The 20,675-nt window shown below is 33.0% G+C and overlaps 2 pseudogenes across 2 annotated transcripts; one reads left to right on the forward strand and one right to left on the reverse strand.

Moving 5' to 3' along the window:
• The first annotated feature begins 1,666 nt into the window (after positions 1-1,666).
• Positions 1,667-6,832, forward strand: LOC148606614 (uncharacterized; annotated as a pseudogene). The gene is made up of 2 exons (XR_015915566.1): positions 1,667-2,725; positions 5,079-6,832. The product of XR_015915566.1 is annotated as an uncharacterized LOC148606614 (transcript).
• A 1,656-nt stretch (positions 6,833-8,488) lies between these two features.
• LOC148606615 (uncharacterized) lies at positions 8,489-19,930 on the reverse strand (annotated as a pseudogene). Its single transcript, XR_015915356.1, has 4 exons — positions 19,924-19,930; positions 13,913-14,197; positions 13,260-13,345; positions 8,489-11,623 (listed from the first exon to the last, which is right to left on the reverse strand). The product of XR_015915356.1 is annotated as an uncharacterized LOC148606615 (transcript).
• Positions 19,931-20,675: the final 745 nt, after the last annotated feature.

Here is a 20,675-nt window from a genome sequence, read left to right on the forward strand (position 1 = left end):
CTTTAAAGTAAATAACGGTTGTCATTTCACACAACACGTAGACTGCGTCTTTTTAAGAAATATGAAGAAACTAGTCCTATCGGAATCGAAATAATTCCTTTTTGCACAGTCACAATTTTTGAACCACGAACATAATTATTGAATTAAATTGGAACTTAATCTGATAACTTTGTATGATCAGAAATGCTTAAATTTGTGAAGACTTATTCACAAAAACTAAGCACTAACTTATTTCATCATAGGGTCTATAGGTCTCGTTCTTGTTGCATTTTCCTTTTCAGAATTTCTAACGTACAACTTATTAAAAACTGAAAGCAGATTTGTATCTTAATGTTTTCTTCCGGCATCTCGAAAGGCTAAATTACAATGTAAAACCTCCTACTTATGTATCCGTTTATCATTTTTATCTCGTTTAAGAAGATATGTGGTTTTTTGTTGTCTTTTTTTTTAGAAAAAAATGTTTAGTTTCAATACTTAATTCAAAGCTTTGAAAATATCAAATCTTCGACCATTTGAATGGTAGGACCCATTCTCATAAAACAACAGTCACGTGACGAGACGTACAGACCCTATTGGCGAAATGTATTATATGCACGCATACCTTAGTTAGTCCTTTTTATCCATGTTTTGAAAATACGTATGCTGTTAACATACTATTGACAATTCTTCCCCACTCTATAATAATAATCAAGGAACAGAGGATAAAACTCAACTCTGAAACAGACAATTTTGTTGTCGTGGAGCAGAAGGGAACACTATAACGATCCACGAATACGGACAAAAACACTGCACGTTCGTAATGCAAATAATTTAAATCAACTATTTGGTTGTCTTGTATCCAATAAAGTGTGGGTTTACAATAGGAATAGTGTATTGGAGACTGAGGTTGAAATTTGGAGATTATGGAAATTTGCTGTAAAATAAATTTAATGGGTGAAAGAATTATAAGGTAGATATGTTGAGGAGTTTTTTTGAGGTTTTTTTTGTACATCTCGTTGTCGTCTTTTCAATCACACAATACATGACGTTTTCAGTTGGGATAATTTTTTTCCGAAAGTAACGAAAATCTTAGTAAGTAACTCATAAGAATACTTTTAGTATTAAACGTAGTCCTCCGTTCTTTTAATCTATAAAATTAACGATTGAATGAACATTCATCTTTATTAAGAAATACAACATAACAAAACTGACAGCATTTTTTGTATTGATTTTGACGTCGGAGGGAAGCTTGAAACGTCTGAGCACCCGTAGTAAATATATAAAATGTCATGTTGGCATTTACCGAGACATTACACTTCAATCATCGACGAATTCTGAAGACATACATGTTACCAGTAAAAGCTATTCTCAAAGTTTGGGTAAGTTGTATCTTAAATTCAATTTGTTTGGTAAAAGACGGTTGTAACTATGTGCGGGACCGGCTGGGCCGGGGTTAATTCATCACTGACCTACTAACATACATTTAGCTGTCCATGTCAGGGTTTCAAAAACCTCCATCTGCCGAAATGTGAATTGAAATGATAAACATATTATAACCTGATTGCAAATTTGTGAATTGATACTAGTATATGTCTGTTTATATAATCTTCTTTTTATACATGTAGTTTAAATCAACTTGTAAAATACTTCTTTTACTGTCTAAACAGGGATGCGAATATTGTTTTCCTCTCAATAATATTCAATGACATAGGAAATTGTTGTAATATGTGTAATTGATTATTACAAGCATTTTAACCCGTATGGTCGTACGCGTGGATTTTATAAGTGAAATACAAGTAGTTTAAGGCTTATATAGATAAGGCAGGTTTATGTTGTTAATTAAGAGCTTACCTTCTCTACGAGGTTATTTATGGTAAGCATATGCTTAGAATTTGATTGGTTGTTATTTTAGCATTACGTCATTGATAGTTGGGTATGGCTGCATGTTACTCAGTTCGTAACATTTTTTTCCAAACGTTTCGATTCGATACATAACTAACGATATTTCAAACTTTGTGTATGTAACAAATCAGTTTTGTTCGAAGTTGACATTTATAATTATAACACTGATGATGGATTGTATGTACAGATTAAGATATCCGTTTTAGAGTTATCACAATGGCGGACAAACGCGCACCTCGATCTAGACTGAACAAGCAGAGATCTTCCCCTTGGGATACCTCGAATCCAAACAATTGGACAGCAGCTAAATTATAAGATCTAGAAAAAATCGATGTTTTTGTACCACTCTCGATCGGCAAAGCTAACCTGAAAATGATTTACGAGGAAAATATAGCGCGTAGAAACATTTCAACAAATAGTAGAAATAGTACAAACGTGTGTACAGAAATTAATGATGACAATTCGCCGAATTCTGAAAAGGAAGCGAGTGAGGTTGATACTACTGATATTCCTTCTGACAGTTCGGTAAATTTATCAACTTTAGCGTTGGATAATAGCAGTGATGCGGTCCACAGAAGCTCACGTAGAGATCTGAATGTTGTCGCAAATACGTCATCCAATATTGCGGCGCCCATGAACAACAACATTGTGACTGGTATGTTAAACTCTATGCAGACGATGCAACAAACTATGCTAGGTCTTCAGCAGACAGTGATGAAATTAATTCATAATGATAAGAACTCTCAAATCAGTGGAGACCAGAACAATTTGTCCACGGCGTTGGCAGCTTTTAGGAATGGAAATTCCACTGAAACGACAAACAGTCAGCTGCCTTTCACACATGGTGGGTATCGCTTTCCAAACTCTGAATTTGGAGTCCCATCTGAATGTATTCCCAATTTAGATGTCGTGCCTGAAATCCTTAATAAGCGTATTTCGGAAGGCAAAGACATTAATCTTGCAAGTTTGTTAATCCCCCGTATTGAACATGATAAAACTTATGTACAGGAACAGGGGTCAATCACACTCAATATGTCAGGTCATGAGGACAAAAGATTACATAAAGTGCTTACAATTAGTGAGTTTATCACCGCCTTTGGCAAATTTAGGGGTAATGTGCATCAAATTTCCACAAAGGCGCATAGAATTAGACAGGTATGAAGCCAATATAATTGATATTTTCAATGTGTATGGTCCAAAAATTTTATGATTACCATTGTCAGTTTTCCGCCCGCGCAGCGGCAGCTTTGAAAGATTTTAACATCAAGGTAGATTGGTCCATCAAGGACACATCACTATTGAGTATGGTCACAGGCAATGCAAAGGTTAGCACATGCTCTTATTGTTTATCTACTATGCATCTTACATCTTTCTGTCCTCAGGTATGGACACAAAATCCAACTAATTCCCCTCCTAAATTAAAGGCAAATGTGAGTGTGAAGGATAGTGACCGTTATGGCCGGAAAAGGATAATGTGTAACGATCAAGAAATTTGTAACAATTTCAATGACAATAAATGTAACAGGCAACAGTGTTCATATTCACATTTATGTTCTGTGTGCTTTTTTAACAATCACGGTTCTTCTTCTTGTACCAAGAGAAAATCACAAAAACAAAACCATACAGAATTTGCCACCACCAGCAAGTGACTAGCTACATGGACTTCACATACCAAAGTTTATACCCCTGTTCATGTTAGTTTTTTGCAACAGGAACTGCTAACCCATCCAGATAGGGACTTTGTTAACTACTTATGTAATTGTCTTGTTTATGGCTTTGACACCTTAATATCGGATGTAGATGTACCTAGTAAAGAGTGTAAAAATCTACGTTCAGCAATTACACAACCAGACATAGTAGATAAACTCATAGAAAGTGAAGTAAACAAAGGTTTTTTACAAGGTCCATTTGTTACTTTGCCTTTTGCAAAATACAGAGCAAGTCCTATTGGTGTGGCTAAAGGGAAATATTCAGGGAAACATAGACTTATAGTAGACTTATCTTCTCCTCATGAGGACGACACACATCAGAGTGTCAATGACATGATTGATAAGGAACAAAGCTCTTTGTCTTATGTTCGTATAGATGATGCTATTAAAATAATACAAAACTTAGGTAGGAATACATCAATGTGTAAAACGGACATTTCTGATGCGTTTAAACTTATGCCGATTGTTCCTTCTCAGTGGCATATGTTTTGTCTTAAATGGAGAGATAGTTATTATTACTATACTAAACTTGCCTTTGGCTGTCGCTCATCACCAAAAATTTTTGACATGCTTTCTCAAGCAATTTGTTGGAGAGCTGAGAACAACTATGATATTCAGTTTATTTTACATCTTCTTGATTTTATTACTTTTGAGCATCCTAAAAAATGTAGTCAAAGAAACATGGACCTTTTGTATACAATATTTGGTAGACTTAATGTTTCTATGGCTAAGCATAAGACAACTGGCCCAGATACTGTTATGGAATATTTAGGCATTATCTTGGATTCTAGTTTAATGCAGGCTAGGCTACCACGTGAGAAACTACTACGTATTACTGCCTTTTTAAAAGAATTTTCGTCCAAGAAATCCTGCACAAAACGGGAACTCTTACAACTGCTTGGTCATCTTAATTTGCGTCCCGTGTTGTAATTCCTGGCAGAGCTTTTGTGTCACATTTAATTAAATTGTCAACTACTGATCGAGCTTTACATCACTATGTTAAGATAAATAAAGAGTGCCGGGAAGACATTAGAATGTGGCGTTATTTTTTATGTAATTGGAATGGTGTCAGCATGTTTTACAATGTGGAAAGTATTTGATCTGATGAATTGTCTATATACAGATGCTTCAGGAACTATAGGTTTTGAAGGATTTTACAAAGGGTTGTGGTTTTCTCAAGCATGGACATCAATGTTTCTAGATGAATTAGCGGAGGACAGTACCTTCTCAATAGCTTTCAAGAAACTGTACCCCATAGTAGTGGCTGCCATCTTGTGGGGGCATTTGTGGCAAACACAAAGAATAGTGTTTATGTGTGATAATGAGGCTACAGTAGCTATCCTAAAGAAAGGCAGATCAAAATCACAACATATTATGCCCTTAATGAGACGACTCACTCTAGTTGCCGCTCAATATAACTTTACTTTCATGTCTAAACATGTGCCAGGTAAATACAATTTAATAGCAGATGCTTTGTCTCGTTTGCAGATGTACAGATTCCGCCAACTTGCGCCAGAGGCTCGGACCCTATCATGCACAATGCCTCCACCTCCACATGTGCTTTGGAACTCTACAATGTAGTGGATCAATTGTGGTATAAATCTATCTCAAGTAAAACTAGACAAGTGTATCAAGCTGGCTTTAAGGCTGATGTGATTTTTTTTATATTAACGGAGATTGTAGCTTTTATAGTACCAGAGTATTCTAATATAAAATTTGATGAAGAAACCCTACTACTTTTCGTAGCTTATTGTACTACTAAACTACTGATAAGTTATAGCACTATAAAGTCTTATTTATGTGTCATTAGGTTTAAGTGTTTAGAATTAAATATTGGTTATCCTAATGTTCTTGAACTCAATAAGACAATTATCAATGGTGTCAAACGGACTCAATCAATTACCTCTAAGCCTAGATATCCTATCACTCTTGATATTTTAGAAAAATATGGCTGCGTCAAGGAAGTAGCTATGAAAATTTATTGCTTGAAGCCATGTGTACAATAGCATTTTTGGATTTTTAAGATGTGGCGAGTTTACAGTAAATAGTGCTGAGAATTTTGATCCAGCATTTCATTTATGTGTTTCAGATTTGATAATTATGACTGATTGTGTACATCTTAAACTCAAAATTTCCAAAACAGATCATTTTAGACAAGGTGTGACAATAAAATTGTTCGAGACAGGCAAGGATATATGTCCTCATAAAATATGTTGTATGTACATGAAGAAAAGGCTACACAATAATCCATCTCTAGACACGCCATTGTTTGTAAATATATATGGAAATGCTATTCCAAGATCTTACTTTTTAAATATGTTTAAACATACCATGGACATTTTAGGCTATATTTCTACATGTTATAATGGTCATTCTTTCCGCATTGGGGCCGCAACAACTGCAGGCAGGGTCTGTGTTGATGACCATCTAATTAAGCTTTTGGGTCGATGGTCCTCAGATACTTATTGTAGATGTATCAAAACTTCAGACTCTGTGATCAAAAATGCACAAAAAGCTTTAGCTACTCATAATCCTCGTGATTGAGTTTATTTACTGCATCATATATACACAAGTGTGTAACAACATCTTCAATTTTAAGTATGAATTAAGTATTCACTGGGTTAATTTTAAGTTAGTACTATTTAAGTTGTTGTACCTATAGTTAATTAGTTTTATTTGGATCACCCTTATATTTAATTTTTGGGCACTCAGATTGCATAATTACAACAATGTATACAATCTGATTTTTGGCCGTTTTAATTAAGTTTTAGTGTAAGGGATTACCTAATTAATTAATCCCCAAAATTTGTCATGCTTCATTTAATTTTAGTGTATAAATACATGCTTTAGGGTTCATACTACATGTATTTTAGGCATTATCTGGAGGTTATGCTCTTTCTACTATGGTCTTGTACAACACACCTGCTTGTGTTCCGGCTCTTGTAGTTCCAGTTACATCGAGTAGCATTTGGCCACGCTTCCGGCTCTCGTATCTAACTACACCGAGTTGACAAGTAATCAATTAGTTAGAGCATCATTTCAAGCTGCATTACTAAAAATGTTTTTCCGGCTCTTGTAACCTATGCTGCAACGATACATCTATTCATCGGATCTTGTAGCATGTTCAGCTGTTACACCGAGTTAAGCATTGTTAGTAAGACTTTCAATACTGAGTCTGCCCCAAAGCCAAACTTGAGTATAAAAATTAATGTTTTGTAATGGTAAGATTATTATTTTTGTGTAACGATATTGTTAAACTTTGTATATATGTTTTGAACTATCAATAGACTTATTAACCTTTAAATTTAGTTGGGTTCTAATTATTTTGACACGAGGTAGTGAATACATATATATGATAACAGATTTCCTACAACAAATCACCTTTACACTTCAAAAGGCATAGGCTGATAATACAGATCAGACTATTCATATGAACAACACAACAACTAAAATACTATAAGGCGTTGATATTCTTAAAGTCATGGCCTAACTGAGGTAGGGGGAAACAATGCAATCAAGCTATTCGTAGAGGGCCTGCAAGTAATTTTGCAGCTATTCATTTAGTTCATTACGAGTCGTCATATAGAGGGTCAAGGTAATTAGGTCGAGGAATGTGGATGTAGGACAGGGCTATACAATTCACCGAAACAAACACATTAAACTAAGTAGAATGATACTTCAATCTAAGTCACAAGTCAAACATTGTACATGTAGGTGTCCTATAGTTATCAGGAGAATTCTCTTCCCTTTTCATATCATAGATGGCACGTTAATAAGTTAAGGTTACATCTAATTCTGATTTTAACGACATAAATATATGTGTTCAATGGAATGAGCATTTGAACAATTTAAAATTTTGTGTCCAATTGTGTTTCAACTGCATTCCAATGACTGGATTGAGGTGTTGATGGAATCATATCCTACAAGACAGCTACAGTGATCAATGTGATTGACATAACGTTCTATAATTGTGCTTATACTTGGTATTATTAGGTATACATGATTATTTTGAAAATGAAATGTTAAAAAGATCATAATTCATATCATAAATATTTTGCAGGGATTTGTGTTTACAGTACATGTTCAAAATGTATTCAGTCATAAAATCAGATCAAACCTTACCTTTTGCAATCTTAATCTGAACAAAAGTTGCAAACTCGTAAAATTTGAAGAAGCATGATCCTTCCTGTTAATCGTACATGTGTTAACTATGAACATTAAAACAGACCTTGTAGTATGTTCGTAGCCATATATTTTATATGAGAAACTGAATTATTGCATGAATATACATTTACATGTATAAACACTTAACTCTCGCATCTTTTTAAAACAAATATTTACGTAGTGCTGTATAAAGCTAAATAAAGCTATTAATTATTTACCCCCTTAAGTAACTTCTGTATACAAGTATTATTTGAATGATGATACTTCATTTGGTACATGTACTATAGTGAAGTGTATGTATGTATGTGTGGGGGAAGGGGGGTTAAGTCAAAATGACATTTTGAATTAGTATAACTATTTTATTGTAATATGGAATATGGACCAAAAGCACCACAATGTTGTCTTATCTCAGTTGACAAATTTTCCATCAACTTCAAATATCAATGATGACACCTCTTGTTCCTTTTACCACAAATACTTAAGAGAGTTCAAATTGTACATGTACACTCATGCAATGTCTTGAACATGTCACATTTACACCAACTCTTAAGTCTCTACATACTTTAGTTATCTTAATAACTTTCTGTATTCATTTATGCAGATTTCGGAGAATGTCAAGTCATAACAAATTTCGGACGAAATATTGCCAAGAAATAGTTGGGATATGGAATATTTTCTAAGATACTATACTAAAGAGGGGGGTAACCATGTTTTGTTCAGCAGAAAAAGGAGACATATCATTAACACAGGATATGGACTTGCAAATTATATTATAAATAAGTACAATATTCAATGCAAAATGTTTTTATCTTTCAAAATATAAGGAACTCAAAGCGTGGTCTGCTATCGCAACTAAATCGGTTATTCACACGTATCCGTCACATGCCAACGTGTCAGAGGTCGCCAATGTCGCTGCTATGTGAAAAAGTATACAGTTTAGAAAATGCAATAGTGCAGTGGCATGCGCTATGTCGGTTTGCTTGATTTTTACTTCATTTCAATGAGCATATTTTATTTTACCTGAAAACTGTTGCGGGAAGTTATCTATCGGTAGCGTTTTGTTCTAAATATTTCGTTGAAATACAAGAAAAAACAAACACCTCATCACAAGCAAGTTACGAGTCATAATTTTACTTCCATGTAGATATCTACACTTCCCGCAGCACTTTGTGAAAAATATATATATTCATTGACCCACCATTACAATTTGGATGTACATTTTTTGTCATCTTCCCACTGTGCATTTGACATTTATGAGGTCCGGCATAGGCTTGACTAACCAATCACGTAACACATTTTGACATTTTGTTGATATTTAAAAAGTTAAAAAAAATATATACAGATAAATGAACATGCTAATGCAATAATATGTTAAGACAAAAACAAAAACAAAATGCAAAGGGAACTCGACTCGGATGACCTTTTTTTCTGTCAGAAATGGACAATTCTCTATAGGAAATGGGTTGGATGGTATATGTCGTAAATTGGACATTTGTATATTCAAAAGGTATACTCATATTGCAATAGTTAAGTTATTCACGACAAACATTCACTCTTTGCTTTCATTTGTGGCAGAAAATGGCGTGTAAGGACAAATGGTGCGGTAAGATTTATTGCTATGACTCTGTTCCAGTAATCATCAGTGGTGTCCCCAATGGAAAATGCTTCTCCACTTCCTAAATCAAATTTAGTTGTTAGATGTGAATTAAAACTCCTTTGGTCGATTAAAATTGCAATTTCCCTTATAAAATTACCAAAACTCCGAAACGTGCGTGAGTTTGTCCATATGTTTACATGACGCTTATACAAGTGAATTTCCTTTTTTTTTTTTTTTAAATGTATGCTCAATTCTAAGTTTAGTAATAGCTCATATCAATACTATAAGTGTATTTTGATTAATAGGTTGGACTAAATATTGAATGGCATGGTAAAAATCCTTGTTATTTAAAATCGATATAGAATTAACCAAACCTATATCTTGATTTATATAAAAAAAATCCTTGCGTCGATTTACTTGTTTCAAAACGTTATTCATGTCTTTGAAATTCTATCTGCATTATTTACAAGAATATCAACACCTTCTGGAAAAAAGCGGTCAACTTCAGAACACAGGAACGTTGTATCTTTGCACAAATCACATTGTATATAGTAAGTAGCAGGGCCACTCTAATTAGATACAATCTCAAAATTGTTGTATACAAAATATTTTGAAGACAATTAATTGCTCTAAATATATGAAAAAGAACCGACAAAATATTCATAACTTAGTGCACATTTAACGTTTTATTCAAAACAATCTTTTATTCCCGATCTACTAACTCACGTCCTTCATTATAATCTAAAATCAATCCAAATCACATTTTACTTGCTTTTTCAATAGACCATTTTGCCTCGTTTGCTGTTCTTGAACTGGTCATTACGACACTGCAGCCTCTTTTAAGCAGATCTAATGCTATAGAAAATCTTATGCCACTTGTACTCCCTTTAACAAGAGCAACCTTTCCTTTCATCATTGCTGAAGTACATGTTGGCATCAGTCAGGTACAATTTACGTAATCTGACATAAAATATAACTTACAATAGCTACACGTGATACGTTACGATCGCGGTCAGAAAATAGGTTAAATGGTTAAGTGCACGAATTTTAAACATAATATAGAACTACATAGTTATGTACGTGAATGTAGTAAAACATTCGTTATCTATTTGTACTATTTATATTTACTATATGTAGTATACCTCATGAAACATGTAACATTTTCATTTTAGCATGTATTGTGTTAACGTATGCGTGTTTCGTAGGATGCAGCGTTGGATACATGTGAGTGAATTAAACGTGTTACGAAAAACAAAAACAAAAAACAAAGACAAAAATCAAAAAGTCAATTATTTTTCTTTTTTTCCATGGAATAAAAAACTCATATACAATCGATACAATAGGTTTCTCATACACATATGGCAATGTGAATGAACTCCCTTAATGTTTGTTAAAACAGGATTCACCCGCATTAATTGCTGTTTGTAACACCTCCTGAAGCGTTGAAACGTTCAAAATTTCACGCACACGTAGCACGCCACCTTTTGTAATATTAACAAAAAATGAGTTTGTAACATTAAAAATTCATTTTGTAATATTACAAAATATTTATTTTTGTCCACTTTCGCTTGCCATAGTATTGCATTGTGGAATGAATTGACAACTGAAAAGATCATGAACATGTAAATTTATTACAGGTCTATGAAATTTGAAGCTACTTCAAAATAACCCACTAACTTACAATAATCAGTAGTTTTTTCTCCACCCCACAAAAAATGTTAATTTATAATAGTTTTGCAATGAAACTTTAAAATGATGAGCATACCAAGTAAACCAAGCGGTGTTTCTATACGTATTTTGAAAATTGTAAATAAAAGTACTGGTATGTGCCGTATGTGATCGAACGTACATATCCACAGGTTTGTTACTGAAGACATTCCTGTTTGAGTTGTAGTCATATGTTTTACTATGAAATGAATGTCAACAGCCAAAGGATATTTCTCAGTAATCGTCCTTGGACTGGACTATATAGAAGTACAAAGTGTACACCATCTCAGTGCACAGGTGTGTTCCCAACAGCCACTCTCTTTAAGTTAGTTGATATGTGTTTGATTCAAGATAGAAGTGTCGAGACATACCAACAGTATTGTCCATATTTTCTTTTCACTGGTATACTTTTTAACCAAGTTTATAACTATATTGTGATAAATCAGAATGCTTTTACGTACTTTGATAATTCGATAAATAGGACGTGTTGTGTTGTAAGAAACCAGATCTTGTACTTGTATGTAATTACTTCTGTCAGTATGAATTCTAAATTCAGTACTCTGCGCTGTAGAGAATTGATGTATATTAAACGGTATATTGTTAACGCATACATGTATAGTTTTGCAACTCCATTAAATAAAATATTGACAAATATTTGAACCCACATTTTCTACAAGTACATATAATAGCAAAATATGGCCACACTATTCTGTCAGCCTTAGTTCACAAGTTCACATTTCTAAATGTTTAATTCAATTATACTAGTCTGTGACAAAGTAATACTTGTTCTTTTAGCGTCATTGTGACTGTCCTTGACTCATTTTGTTGTTGTTATGTAGATAGTAAATTTGTATTTCACAATTTGAACAGTATTCAACAGACATAAATAATTGCAGAAAGATCAAAATTATTTTTTTTTGGAGAGGAGAGTAGGGACATTTTGTTGGGTACAAACAAGTAGGATTCACACGAAATTTTAGTATGATGCTTACTAAAATTCACCTTAGTTTTGTACCCATATCATTCATTAATCTATTTGCGGACACCTTGCAAATTTTCAATCAAAGAGTCGAGACATGGAGAGAAAAAAATAACATATTATAATATATTATAAGTTTTACAACATTAAACAACTATAATATTATTTAACAATTCCAATATCAGCATGACTAGGTACATGTATATGTTCATTCCAATAACAATTGTGCATTTTAGATAAATCACATTCAATGCTATCATACAATTGTATATTAATCATCTAGTGAATAAAAAATCATCTATGTTAACTGTATTGCTTTAAATTAAACTATCAAGGAATCAAACAACATTGTAAACGTTCAGATTATCAATATAATCAATGAAACATGATTGTAGATATAATAAGTTTAAATTATAACAAATAACACGATTTCAATTATCAACAGGAAAAGTTATCACAGATGTTGAAATTGTATCACAGATATTGCTTGTATCACAATTCAATCGTAGGTGCACGATGGGCAATAAAAAGTGTTATTTTTATATGCTTAAGATATGAAAATAAGTATTTTAATCAATTGATAAATTAAATCTAAATAATCTTGTACAAGTACAAAAACATGGTTAATGAATTTCTGGTGGCAAAATCAGTGGTTGCAAGTCCCGGTGGTTAAGAATGGAAAAGCACCGAAGACATACATTCCTTGCAAATGCAGGTTTTGTGCTACATCTGTTATGCACCCACCGATCACACATATCACAATGAAACCAGTCAATCTGTTTGTCTTTCCGAATGGATGTTGCACAAAACCTTACCAGCTGGATCAATGAAATCAAATAAATCGTCTAGGTCATTGTCATTTTCTAAGTCATCGCCCTCCCCCTCATCCGAAACACAGTAAGGAATAGTCTTCTGACTCTCATCAGTGTCAGAATTGTCCGTCAAAGTAAAAGCCACACGTGGCACGTCCTCATCTCTGAATCCATCCATCTACAAGAGCTTTTCCTCATACTCCCTTATCACGTGAGTCTCATATCTGTCCCAGGTATGACCATCAAAATGGGACTTGGCCTCCTTGAAAAGCTTTATACAATCTGATTTTTGCAGATAGCATTACTACTAGCTACAAAGCCTTTAATGTTAGACCAAACCTTTTTGATGGGATTGAGCTCACAATGATAAGGAGGTAATCGTAAAACCTCATGGCAATGCCTAAACTTACGTATCTTGGGAAGGTATGTATTACGCCACTGCACAATGTCAAGACGCTCTGTAATGAATGTCCGTTCTGATGCATTCTTGTAGTTCCTGAAAAAGAAAATAAAATTTTGATAAGTACATGTATAATTTTCCATGTGTAAAAATACCCTTATCACTTCTTCATGGAGCGCACATGTGCTCTGACTTATGTGAAATGAGATTGTACCGGAGAAAATTATTAGAATAGCTAAAGAGTTATTTCCCTCTAGATCTAAGTTTTAACAATATAGCAATTTCATGTCAAGTACACTGACAAATAGTATGGTCAAGGCTATGTGAACTCCTATCTGTTAAAAAAATTTATACATTTGTGCAAAACCTTGCCCAAAAAGAATGAGAAAATAAAATCCTTGAACCCCTCTTTTTATTTTTAAAAAGATCAAGAACTACAAATCTTGCAAAGTGCTATTTCATATACAGATTTTATCTCAGGATCATGCATTATGATCAACTAAATGACAAACTTGGTTATATATATTTTTTTTAAATCTATCAGAATTAAAATCAAATATCTGGTTTGTGTTTAAAGATGCACTACATGTACTTTTTTACTGCTAATACATGTTTCAGTATGTTACTGTCTTATTGTAAAAAATAAGTAATGTATAAAATTACCGGAACCACAGTTGTTTCACTGTTCTTGGCACAGTAGATACTGAAACAAAATATCTTTCTCCTTCAAGGCTTGCTGTAGTGCAGGCATGGTCACAGCCTGTGACTTCTGGTGCATCTCGTAAACTGTTCTCTTTACCACACCTTTGTCAAAATTATCCAACTTCTGCCTGCTAGGAACAGGTTTTTGGGCAGTGCCCAGATGAATAGACTTCACTACATCTTGCACAGAGTCGCTCCTCTCCTCATTCTTCTTAAGCCATCCAATAATGGTATTTTTATTAATTCCTGAAAAAGAAGAACATGTTACCTCCCTGACTGGTAAATACTATGAATATGTTAACGTATACCTAGCTAAGGAAATGTTTCTGGAAAAAGAAGTAGCCACTTCCAGGGTTGGAATCCCGAAGATAATTTTTCAACCAATTTTAATTGTTTCTGTACACTTTTTTTGCTGAATTCCTTGATCAATTCAAGTGACTGCTTTCTTCTTTGATGTGGCGCTCAATATTGTCAGGCAAAGAAAAAGTGAATTGTGCTTACGAGGTTCCTTGTAAGTAAAACCAATAATTTTAATTATCTCTAGTTGCTGTCCTCAGGCAGTAATTATATTCTTTCATGCACATCCACAAATGATACCAAAATGATGACAAAAAATGTCTAAAATGGTCAACATATTTTCAACACAATTTTACAACAGATAGTTACAAAAAAGTAAAAAATGTGATCACAGCCCACTCTTCCCGTTAATTTCAAATTGTTGTTAGTGGTGTATCATTTTATGGTACAATTTCTGGTCCATTTACCTGATTCAGGTTATTATATAGATGTAAGGAAAATGATTGTTTTTTTCTGGCCCATTATTCCTAATATAGGTCAATTCACCACCCCTATATGACAAGAAAAAACAATTAAATAAAAATAATTAAAAATCCTAGTCTTCCCTTACTTTATAAAAAGGTATGAATAGGAAGTACATTCTGTACATTTTGGTATATAAAAGAAGGGAGTTAAGATGGAATTTGAAATGACAAAGCAGAATTGAAGAAATAAAAAGGTGGTATATATTTTTGTCTTACTATATCTTGTATATATGTTTATATTTGTAATGTTTTTACCAAGACATATAGTTTTGTAAACAAAAAGACAAGATAGAAAATTTGATTTTAGCCACATTTAAGTTGAATTGTTACTACATGTATGTGGTCATATCAAACTGCACCATGTGTAACTTCTCTTTTCAAGGATTTATATGGCTTTCTTTGATTAAAATATGAAATTATTGTTTCTGTAATCACCCCATTGAATAAACACTGAAATGTTCATTTTTTGTTACAGTTACAGGGTTCCGATTCACTGCGTTCACTATTGAAGCATCATTTGCTTTGCTTTGATGGGTTTTGTCATAGGAACTGTTTTGACCATCATATCCTCCGTGTTAGTTATTAAGAGTGAAAGAAGAAACATCCCTCCCCATCTCCCATTTTCAATGGTTTATCTGCAGCTGCAATGACGTTCATAATCACTGGAGGTATTGTTTTGTTTGTTATGGTCACAGCTAATAACACATAATGGCCGATATGTTAATTAAAAAAAACATACATGTTATAGGAATTTGCTGAGAAAAAAAATAAAATTCCTTAAATTAATACTTTACGATTGTAAAAGGCACCAGATATTTAAAATAAAATTTATGATATAATGCACCTTCAGAGAAAGTTTGGAGGACTACAAAACAATATGTTGGCCTCCTCATGAAATTCAAGTTTTTGATATCATAAAAGCATTTATAAAGTTATTTCATGGGTAGACTGGCAACAATATACCATAATATTGCATGCTGATTAGACGATGCATATACTGCTTCTTTTGAAATAGAAACAAGCGAACCAAATCCAGTACAAAAATTGTTTCCCTTACTATCTTCTGCTGATGTCCTTCGGACTATTCTTTGAATTTATTGCAATTTGTGTCCACATTGCATGATGTCACCAATGCGTTCGGAAACAGGGTTCGTACTTACTCCTGTCATGAACGCACCTACAGTTGTTGTCCAGAATTCTACTGCAACGTCTTCAGTGCCATATTCACAGTTTTTTTAAGTGGAAAGTGTATAGCCTCCATATTGTTTAGTGTGATCCTATTGAGAATATTTATCTTATCACGTGACCTTCACAATAGCGTGTTCCAAATTTGCATTGAAAACATAGGAAGTGGTCGTTTACAGATTATGTGTCAGTCTCTGTAAGAATAAGGCAGTAAGGGAAACATGGTATAAAAAAACATCATTTGATAGTGTAATTTGACTATTTGCACAATGAGAATCAATGAGAAAAGAAAGTATTTTCCATATCATTTTGATAAATTGAGTTATAACTTCATTTAAACGCACTGAAAATGAACATTTCAAGGACAGATAACTACATTAAAAAATCAGAAATTTTTTGTAACATTTTATTATAAATTTCTGAGCAAAGCCAGCGATACAGAGATCAAATAATGTTCTTTTTTAAATAGAGAAAGTATCCTTTAATGCTATTACATTGTCAGATCGGTTGGGTTTTGACATGCATGTTTTTGACTTTTTTCTCCATTTTGTCTGATTTGTACAAACACTTACATTTATAGGCCAACACCTTGTCATATAATACTTCTTATGGTAAACTATAGAGATAACAACACGATAATAAACTATTTTTACACTATGATAAAAATAGCTACTTCGTATATCTATGCATTGTATTATATACATATTGTATCCGAAAGTAGCAACCTAAGAAAAATCGTGTTTTTTTTTTCTTTTAAAGATTTTAACTTTGAAATTTTCGATTAAATCAAAACTAAAACGAGACTTAAAACACTATACTTGTATTGTATTTCGTATATTCGATGGTCGTTCCAGCTTTCGAAGAAATCTTAAATATCAACAAGAATAGAATAAAACTGGATGGTAGTCAGCAATATTTCAACTCATTTAGACAAATAAGAAAATATCCATAGTTTACGATCATCTTTCATTATAACGTCTTCATTGTTTTTTTGGATTTTTTAAATGTTGTTTGTGTGTCTACAATAGCTATATTATAAAATGTTTTCTCTTTAGCAAGAAAGTTTTTTACAACTTTAGAAGATCAATAATAAATTGTGTTCTTCATCCGGTATTTAAGAAGACGAATTTTCTGCGTTTCTTTTAAAGATTATCAGTCCATTGGAGGGAGATGTAGAAATACTGAAATACAAACGGGAGAAAACTTTAACTTTACTTCTTATCTTGTACATTCTTGTAATACAGGTAGTCTTTAAATATAATTTGTCATCGGCACGCTGTTATTTAAAGAAATGAATTGCTACATGTAATTTAAATTGCTATTGAAACAGTGTTTTCCATCTCTACAAATTTAAAAAAAAAATCAAGTTGTCATTCCACTTTGTTTTCGGCAATTATGCATTACGAATGATAAGGGAGAATATGGGTAAACTGAAATCACTTTTGGACTTAAATCTGTTTTCATTTAGACTTGTTTTTGTTTTCAGTTTACCCAGGGTAGAAATACCTTTCAGTTGACATAAAGGGACTTCATTGGTATATGGTTTAGATGTTGTTGTTTTTTTTTTGTTTTTGTTTTTATTATTAGGGGTATGGTTAAGAGAGATATCTCTGTATGATTGGAAGGTCAGTAATAAGGAAATTGTTTTGTTAATAACAAAAAAGTAATCCACTGATGGATTGCAAATGTTCCATTATTATGATATACATATACATGTTAAATCACATCACAATGAAGTAACGTGTGTCTTCCTCTTTAATGAGAGTTACAATCCTCAGAATAAATTTATATTCCACTTATCAAATTTTGCCAAGTATTTTTATAGTTGACGAAGAAATACCACTCAAAAATAAAAGTGACGAGTACTATTGAATCTCGCCAAGTGAGATACAACGAGCAAGCGCGACGTTTCAATCCAGTCCACTATAAAAAGCCTTGATTTCGCTAACTTTTTATTGACACATTCTTGCCCTTTCGCATCAAACTCAATACGCATACTATAGTCTGAAAAAATTCGTGGAATTTATTACCTCAAATACTAATTGAAATATAACTTTTCTATAAAGTTGTTTGCGGTAGTATTTACGGCCACTATATTCTCCTCTTAGAGGAGTTATAAGAAAATCGTCAAAAATGTGCATAGTAATATATACATATCATCATATCATTTAGACGAGACCCTTCAGAAACAAAATCGGTTTTGTATGCGGTTGATTATTTTTTAAATTTGTAAACACTTCGTATAATTTTTATATATAATTACATCCTGTTAACTTTTATCGAATAAACAAAGAAAGACGTTGTAAGGGAGACAATCATGATCAAATATTGTAATAAATAAACCACCAAGAGTATATAGATATTTAAAAATAACAACATGTTCTGAAAAATAAACTATTTTGAAATATCAAAATCGGAAGATATTTCGAAACGAAAGATCCCCTTATGAGCCTATATGTAACAATTGTAAAGTTTAAGGTTCCGCTAACCCAAAAAACTGAAAGTTCAATATCTTATTAGTGTATGATATAATATCATCATATCATATATCAAAATCTTCCTCTCATTTTACACAAGCTTAGCTTTCTAAATCATTTAAAAAACATTTCCCATTACTGTAATCCTTGAATCTTGCATATAAATGTGCCAGACTGCCATTAAATACACATTTTTGTAAGTCCATATTTACCTATAAAAAGTAAACAAAGATATTGAACAAACATGTATCCGATGCAAGTTACCCTTTTTAACGGATTCTGTATCTTAAAACTATACTTAATTGTAACAAGTAAAGGAACAAGGAAAGCTATTGACCAAACGTTACGACAAACGTGATGACTTTTCATTCAGGATTGTCAACTTTCCTTTCATCTGTGGCAACATCCCTTCAACACCTGCGTATGGAGTGTTCATATCACAATTCATACGTTATGCCAGAGCTTGCCGAAACTACGCAGACTTTTTGTATCGCGCTAAAACTCTAACAAATAGTCTTCTGGAACAGGGTTGTGTTGCTACAAGATTGAAGTCATCATTACAGAAGTTTCTTTGGTCGTCATCATGAACTCGTGGATCGTTATGGTGTATCCATCAGCACCATGAAAACTGACTTATTCAACGGGTCATAGTTTTCTTTTTCTCGTTTGTCTACCCCGGACTTTTTATGAGCAACTCGGCAGGTGTTTCTAGAAAAGCAGAGGACGCTTACCCTACCGGTGCACCTGGACCATGTCCCCAGTTTTTAGTGGAGTCCGAGTTGCTCATTTACTTTTGTTACTTTGTATGTATGATTTTAGTTACTTTATGTTCTTTGTTGTGTTTGTCAGTTTTCCATGTCTGGTCTTTGTCCCCGGAATGCATTCTTTTGATTACCGCTTTATTCTTGGTTCCCTTGATTATTCATTCAAAGTGATCCATCTGTTTTCACTACAGTTATTGTCCAGAAATAATTTAAAAAATACTTTTTTTCATGGCTCATTAGTGACCCCTTATTCTTACTTTGCTCAAGTCACAACCACAAAAATCAATACCAGTCTTTTTTTCGTGGTATGGCACCTTGCAAAAAATTCAAATTAATATTAAAACATAAGTATTAATACATTGTTTCAGACTATAAGATTCAAGTCTAAACCCCAAAAATCAATCCCACTCTTCCTTTGGTTGTACATTGTACATGTATATCACCTTGAAATACAATTTCAAAGAGATTCATTGCCTAATAGTCAAGATATGGTTTGGACATCAAGAATGCTTGTTTCTGGCCGCTAATGTCTGAAAAGTTCAAATTTTTACCCGCAAAATCAATCCAAGTCTGACCATTGTAAAGAATACTAAGGAATAATATCATAGACATTACTATTCCTGTACTGGAGTTATGCAGTTGAATTCTATCAAATGCTTTTTATGCCCTTTTTAGGCCCCTTATTCAAAAATGCTTGGGCTATAAACCCCAAAATCAATACCAACCTTCCATTTGGAGTTTGTAACCTTGTTGTAAAATTTTATAAATATCAACCAGTACTCCAATTTTGACACAAAAACCAAGTGTCTACAGACAAGGACAACAACTTACTGCAATCTATTAAATGTCACCTGATTATCATCAATTAATTATATAGTGAGTATTATCTGACACTTCCATTTTACTCAAAAGGTAATTTCTATATACATGTACATGTCAATTTAACTTACAATCTGTAACTATAAGATGTATTATATCTAAAATAAGGTCTACATCTTAATCTCTCTCCATCTTCAGATCTTGGTACCAATTTTTTTGTATTTGTATGGATCTGTCACTTTTTCCTTAAAACAACCTGAAAAATAAAAGTATACATATTTTTTTTTCAAAATTGACTATGTACATGTACATATACTTGTCAGAAGGGTCTTTTAATCCAGGGACAGCTGGACAAGCATTACATTTATCAAATGTTGCAGACCCAGAGATTTGGAAAGAAGTGGAGTTAAAAAGGGTAGTTTCTAGGCTGTTATTCGCTAATTTTACAGTGCATTAAGCAAAAATGTACATGTAACAAAATTTTCTAATAAAAAGGAGTTTCCACCACCAGAACCCTCCCCTGGACCCCCCACCCCCACTAGTTCATCTATTTTCTTCTTGTTTGTCATTTTGTAGGTTGGAAACAATATCTGAAATAAGAGTTAACCTCCCATTTTGGGTACTATCCTCATATGGTGTTTTTTATCCATTATATAAA

Source organism: Perna viridis, chromosome 9, assembly GCF_037379345.1.
Source record: "Perna viridis isolate PV_CMFRI_1.1 ecotype Kerala chromosome 9, ASM3737934v1, whole genome shotgun sequence".
Lineage (NCBI taxonomy): Eukaryota > Metazoa > Mollusca > Bivalvia > Mytilida > Mytilidae > Perna > Perna viridis.